We start from the raw sequence: 7,509 nt of genomic DNA on the forward strand, positions 1-7,509 counted from the left end.
TAAGATTCCCATGAACAGATGTAGTTGAGGTAGCTAGTTGCAGCTTAGGGATTATTTTGCCCAGTCTGCTCAGTATGTGCTGACTGAGTGGCTGACTTAAACAATGCCATGTGCTACTGGAAAACCAATGTAAGACCCAGATCCCTGACCTTTACAAGTTTGTCATCTAATAGTAGGGGGGCCCTGGGAATGTTGGCCAGGGGCTCTGCCATACCCAGTGTCAGAAGGGAGACTGCCCCACCAAAAGTGCTCTGCTCAGAGAGATAACACCAAGCTGTTCTTCGCCCAGGAATGGCCACTATTAGGCCGGGGCCAGGGGGTTAGCCCAAAGGCTACCCCCATAGGCTAGGCAGTGGCCTCAGTGGGCCAGCATAGAAAGATGAGCTGGGCCAAACCTATGGGAATAAGAGCTAAGATCTGGGTGCACCTGGAGGAGACAGAGGGCAGACACATGGGGAGGAGCTGGGTCCTTAAAGGCCATGCCCTGCGGAGAAGCTCCTGTGACCTGGCTTTACCTCTGTTCCTGCTTTTCCTCAGGCCCAGCTACCTTCCTTTTTCTGGGTTCCTCTGTATATGTCCCCTTCTAATACCCATGTCTTAAGACACACCTATTTATTTATTTACAATCTTATTTTTTACTTTTATTTTTTAAAAAGATTTTTCACTTATTTGACAGAGAGACAGAGTACAAGCAGGGGGAGGGCAGAGAGAGAGGGAGAAGCAGGCTCCCGGCTGAGCAGGGAGCCCGACATGGGGCTCAATCCCAGGACCCTGGGATCATGACCTGAGCTGAAGGCAGACACTTCACCGACTGAGCCACCCAGGCGCCCCTTACAATTTTATTTTTGAGTAATCTATACACCCCATGTGTGACTCCAACTTACAACCCCGAGATCAAGAGTCGCATGTTCCACCAACTGAGCCAGCCAGGCCCTCTCTTTATTTATTTAAAGTATAGCTGACACATATAACAAGAAAATCTTTATTCCTGACCAAGAGGGAAGAAGGTAAGAGAAGTCAGGCAATAACCATGGTACAAGTTGGAGGGCCTGACATTGTCAGAGGGACTGTGAACTCCAGGAGGGCTGTCTTGCTTACTGCTGTGTCTCTTAGCTCAGTGTCTGACAAAGCTGGTGATCAATAAGTGCTGGCTGAATGAACAGACAGACCAGAAGCCAGGCAGATTAAGTTAGGTTTGGCATTTGCTGTTTTCTGGGTGTTACGATCTCTCTGCCTACTGCTCCATGCCCCAAGAGGCTGACCTATAGTTTCTACATTCAAGGGTTTCTTGGTCCTCTGACTTCCAGTGGGGTTCAGCCAAATGGGGAGCCCTTGCCAGAAATCAGAGGGAAGGAGGAAAGTGATATAGGGCTATCCCTCCCCCATTGATAGCTACAATGTATAAGGTGGCCCTACCCTCCCATCCCTCCACCTGCCAATTCTCTCACTCTGCAGGCTGAGGCATGGGAGTGACTCCCAATCCAGTGTGATCAGCCCCAGGTAATACCCATCCTTTGTGGTTTCCCCACCAACCTTTCTAAATAACACCCCCCTTTTTTAAAAAGATTTTATTTATTTATTTGACAGAGAAAGAGACAGCCAGCAAGAGAGGGAACACAAGCAGGGGAAGTGGGAGAGGAAGAAGCTGGCTCCCAGCGGAGCAGGGAGCCCGATGTGGGGCTTGATCCCAGGACTCTGGGATCACACCCTGAGCCAACGGCAGATGTGTAACGGCTGAGCGACCCAGGTGCCCCTAAATAACCCCTTTATTTATCCTCCAAGCATCCAATTTGAACATAGCATCTGTTTCATGCTAAGACCCTGACTGACAGAGTTTCCAAAAATCAATTGTGTACATTTTGCTATCTGGTTTTCTGTATGTACCAGTACATTCTTCTCCACTCTATCTGCAAAGAGGAGGAGGAGGTTTGCTCAAATTGGCCTAGTATGAGGTGAAGATGGTGGAGTGGCAGAAGGGAACAAGGGAGTATTCTGTCTCAACACTAGTAAATACATTGCATAAATGCTGAGTGCGGAAGACCACTGGTCGCTACCTTGCCCAGGACAGAGTCTCACCTTCTGTTAGGCAAGAAAGCTTTCCTTCTCAGATAAAATTAGTTTCTTTGGCTAAAAAAGCTTTGTTTTGGATTACATTTTATTGCACAACTACAAAATAATAATCAAAGGTTCTGTTGGTGAGGAGGCCACTGCTCCTCTCTGACCACACAGTTAATTTACCCAAATTAATGCAGCAGAAGCGGGGGGGGGGGGATGTCTACTTTTCTATGTCATTTTTGCCTTTTAAATTTAATAACCCTTTGAAAAGCAAGGGTTACTGAGCATATCAAGCTGTGCTCCTCCTTCAGCCGTTGGTGCTGGGTTAAGGAGAGTAGGTGGAAGGGCTATTTTTATTTTTATGACAATTTATCCTCTCTGAACACACTAATGGGGAAAAGTACATTTAAAATTTTCTAAAAAAGGAGACTAAAAGGGTCTCACATGATCTAAGCTTTCTCTCACCTCTAGGAAAAATATCTTCCCTCAGCTCTTTGGTGCATATTATCTTGTCTACTTGGGATCTGCTTTTAAAGCAGGTTTCCTACCCACCAGGGAGATTCAACAGCAGTCTAAGATAGAAAGGCCTGATTTCCTACCTAAGACTCAAATGGAAAAACATGGGATCTGCTTGTATTTATTCTCTTTTCCCCCTCCCTTACCTCTTTAAAAAAGGGGTAGACTGATTTCTTAAGTTCCCCATTTTTTTGGCAACAGCCATTTGAAAGAATCATGTGGTAATTATTAATTTTGCATGGGATCAACTCTGGCCTCAGCTTTCATTTCAGATGCAGTTACATGAAAAACAGACTGAGTTAATTTCATCCCCTCTGGGGTTGCTTGGCAACAAGGCCTAGTTCCAGATCATCTCTTCTCCTTGGCCCAGAGTGATCTCTTTGGGGTGTCGCTCATGCTAAGGCAATCATCACCCTGTTGCTGTCGCTCCTGAATGTGTCCCTGTGGTCTTGATGGCACAGGGGGTTTGTGGCTTTGCTCCAGTCACACAGCCTGGGGTCTGTGTAAGCCCTGAGCTTGTTAGCACAGAGGACGAACTATGCTTGGGGAATTCGGGATTCAAACAATTGAGGTTAGACAGGAAAGAGAGGGAACATGAGCAATGTCTGAGGTGATGCTGGACGGCAGGGGGCTGAGATACAACAAATACTGAAGTCCGTTTTTTGTTTTTTTTTTTTAAGCATGACTATATTCTGATTTGGAAATCTTTCTAAGCTATGTTGTTAAATGGTAAATGCAAGTCCAGAAGAGTATGCATAGGATGCTAGCTTTTGGGGGCAGGAAGGAGGAGAAAAAGAGGAGGTATGAAAATATTTTTTTATGTTTGCATAAAGAAAAATACAGATGGTCACCTGTAAGTGTTTGTGAAGTGTGAGAGTAATGGGGTAGAAAGGGCAGAGGCAGTGGGCTCCCTCTGCTTGCTAGATGAGATGCTGCCCAATTCATGATTCACTTAATAAAGTCAAATAGATCTAAGAAAGAAAGAAAGAAGAAAGAAAAAGAAAGAAAGAAAGAAAGAAAGAAAGAAAGAAAGAAAGAAAGAAAGAAAGAAAGAAAGAAAGAAAAGAAGGAAAGAAGAGAAAAGAAGAAAGGGCAGAGGCAAGAACAAGACTTTTCACCTGTGTACCTCTTTATACTATTTCTCTTTATAAACTGAAAGAATGTGTATTTTACAATCAAAAAATATTTTAAAATAAACATTAAAAAAGTGTTAGAAACCCAAAGCAAAGTGTTAATGTTTGGTAGAGTTGAGGAAGTTTGTTGAGGGCATATGGGAATTCTTTGAAATGTTTTCATTATTAGTAACCCCAACAAATTTTCTAGCCTTCCCTTCCTGTTTTAACACCATTCTTGCTATCTTTTATAAAGGAAGTCAAGAGGCATATTTTGAACATTTTGAATGATTTGGTAGGAGATAGGGATACTTTATGAACTCTGAGCTGCAGAGAAAAGCCCTCAGCTAGGAATATTAGCCTTAATCAGAGTGTGCTTCCATCCCTGTCCCAAATGACTTCAGCTGTGCTCCCTGAAGATCTGCGAAGAACTAAGTGACAACCCCGTCGGGGACTGGCCCGAGAAAGGAACTCCCGTGGTAGAAACATAGCTCTTCAATTCATACAGGCCCTCAATTGTACCTTTTGTGGGGCTTTCCTGGATAGCCCTCAGTGTTTTCTCTCACCTCTGCAGCAAGCAGCCATCTCCTCATCTTCTGGATCACTCTGTTGGTACCTTGCTCCACTAGACTAACCTCCTTGAAGATAGGTACAATGGCCAAGTCATCACCATACACAGCTCCCTTGGCATAGTAGAAGTACATACTTTTTTCTTAAATTTTTTATTTTGAAGTAATAATTGATTCACATGAAGTTGCAAAAAAATATAGAGAGCCATAAATGCCTGTGTTTAAAAAGAAGAAAATAACTTACATCAATAACCTAACTTCCTACCTAAAATAAATAGAAAAAGAAGAGCAAACTAAATCCAAGACAAGTGGAAGGAAAGAAAAAAGATTAGAGAGGAAATAAATGAAATAGAGAATAGAAAAACAATAGAGAAAATCAATAAAACCAAAAGTTGGTTCTTTGAAAAAAATCAATAAAATTGACAAACCTTTAGCTAGACTGATGAAGATAAAAGGAAAGAAGACTCAAATTACTAAAATCAATAATGAAAGAGAACGTTACTATCAACTTTACAAAAATAAAAAGGACTGTAAGTAAAAACTAAGAACAATTATATACCAACAATAGATAACATAGATGCCATAGATAAATTCCTAGAAAGACAAAAGCTACTGAAATTGAGTTGTTAAGAAATAGAAAATCAGGGGCACCTGGGTGGCTCCATTAGTTGGGCATCCCCCTCCTGGTTTTGGCTCAGGTCATGATCTTTGGGTCATGGGATCAAGCCCCGCATGGGGCTTTGTGCTCAGCAGGGAGTCTGCTTGGGATTCTCTCTCTCCCACTCCCTCTATCCCTTCCCCTGCTTGTGCTCAATCTCTCTCAAATAAATAAATAAATAAATAAATAAATAAATAAATAAATAATTTTTAAAAAGAAATAAAAAATAAAAACCACAATGAGCTATCACTTCATACCCACTTGGATAGCTCTAATCAAAAAGACAAACAATAACATGTTAGTGAGGATGTGGAGAAATGGGAATGCTCATACACTGATGGTGGGAATGTAAAGTGGTTCAGCATCTTCAAAAACTGTCAGTCCTTCAAAAAGTTGAAGACAGTTATCATATAACCCCAAAATTCTACTCATAGGTATATACTCAAGAAAATTGAAAACAATGTTCAAAAAGGCCTGTACATAAATGTGTATAGAAACATTATTCATAATAGTCAAAAAGCAGAAACCACCTAGATGTCCATTAAGTAATGAATGGATTAACAAAATGTGGTATATCTATGTGATGGAACATTATTCAGTCACAGAAAGGAATGTAAAACTCATATATGCTACAATGTGGGTGAATCTCGAAAACATGCTAGGTGACAGAGGCCAGATACAAAAGAACACATATTGTATTGATTCCATATAAGTGAAATATCAAGAATAGGCACATCCACAGTGACAGACAGTAGATTAGTAGTTTCTAGAGGATAAAGGAGGGGAAAACGGGGAGTGAATACTGATGATAGGGTTTCTTTTGTGGTGATGAAAGTGTTCTAGAATTAGTGGTAATGGTTACATATATGTGACCAGTATACTAAACTGGACTGTGAATATAGTAAAGTCCATTGAATTGTACACTTCAAAAGGGTGAATTTTGTGGTATATGAATTATATGTCAATTTAAAAAAGAATGAATAAAAGCAGCAGCTAATGCCTTTAAATATGTAATGAGATTCCGTTTACCTTTTACTCAGATTCACCCAGTGGTGTATAACTATACACCATATCACAACCGGGAAAATGACATTAGTATAATGCACAAAGCTTATTAAAAATTCACCAGTTGTAATGCCCTTGTGTGTATGTGTGTGTGTGTGTGTGTGTGTGTGCATGTAGTTCTCTGCAATTTTCTCATGTGTAGATTCATGCAAATACCACCACAATCAAGATACAAAACTGTTTCATTATCATGTGTCCTTCGTGCTACCCATTTTACTCATGCCCTCCCTCTCCTCCATCCCTAGCCCCTGCCAACCACTGATCTGTTCTCTATCTCAATAATTTTGTTATTCCAAAGCTCATATAAATTGCTACATAATACATAAGTGTAACCTTTTGAGTTGGTTTTTTTTACTCAGCATAATTCCCTTAGGATCTACCCAAGTTGTTACATGTATCAACAGTTCATTCTCCTTATTTATTTTTAATTTTTCTTTGGTAAGGCAGCATTTTATTTATTCTTTCCATTAATAACTAATATTTAAGAACTTTTATAATATTAATAGAACCTAACCTAAGGGAAGTTCAACTTACTTTTTTTTAACATCTTGATACTGGGTATTAATAAAAGATAGTCAAAATAATTATGGTTAAAATTATTATATCAAAGATCACAAATAAATACTGGGTGTTAGTATGTCTAAATACAATTCAGTTTTTGGTGTAAAATTCTTTGGCTGCAAAAAAGAATATTTGGTTTAAGTCACTAACAGCAATCTCTCTTAATGTTGGGATGGCCTCTTGGTATTTCTTCTGCTGTTGATTTTTAGCATAGTTATCTGTGACTGTAGGAATAGAGTTGAGTGGAGAGGTACTCATCATGTAAACTCCAAATAAAAGTACATAGCTGATTACTATAGGAGGTAAACAGGCAATGCAAGTGCCCAATATTCCTGAGGTCAAAACGTTAAGCCTAAGGAGTCTAGTCAAGATTCAGGAATAAAAGTCCATATAAGATATAGTATAAACCCAAACTGGGAGCTCAAGAGCAAAGCCACAAATCACTCTTTCTGGTAATGATGATATGAATTTTCCACCATTTTCCTGGTGGGTTTAGACAATCAGACAGTCTCAGCACTAAGTCCTCTGTTCAAGCACTGCGAGGGCAGGGCAAAGAGGGAAAATTGAGAGGCCAAGTATGAAGGTACCACTAGCCCAGGCACAGGTGCACCAGAACTCTCTCTGGGAGTAGTAGAAGGGACACGTCTATTTCCTTTATTTTAAAATAAATTTTATTTTCAGAACAGTCTTAGATTTACAGACATTATTTATACAGTACAAAGAGTTCTTATATATATCACATCCAGTTTCCCCTACCATTAGCATCTCTCATTAGTATGGTACATTTGTCATGATTAATGGGCCAATCTCGATACGTTCTTATTAACCGAAGTTCATACTTTAGATTTCATCAGTTTTCCTCTAATGTCATTTTTCTATATCAGGATCCTATCTAGGATACTATATGGTGTTTTGCAGTTATGTCTCCTTAGGTTCCTTTTGGCTGTGACTATTACTCAGACTTTCCCTCTTT

At 40.2% G+C, this 7,509-nt stretch overlaps 1 pseudogene; it reads right to left on the minus strand.

The window, feature by feature from the left end:
• Window positions 1-6,481: 6,481 nt before the first annotated feature.
• LOC121101067 lies at window positions 6,482-7,301 on the minus strand (annotated as a pseudogene).
• Window positions 7,302-7,509: the final 208 nt, after the last annotated feature.

The sequence above is a fragment of the Ursus maritimus genome, unplaced genomic scaffold (assembly GCF_017311325.1).
Source record: "Ursus maritimus isolate PB19 unplaced genomic scaffold, ASM1731132v1 scaffold_6, whole genome shotgun sequence".
Classification (NCBI taxonomy): domain Eukaryota; kingdom Metazoa; phylum Chordata; class Mammalia; order Carnivora; family Ursidae; genus Ursus; species Ursus maritimus.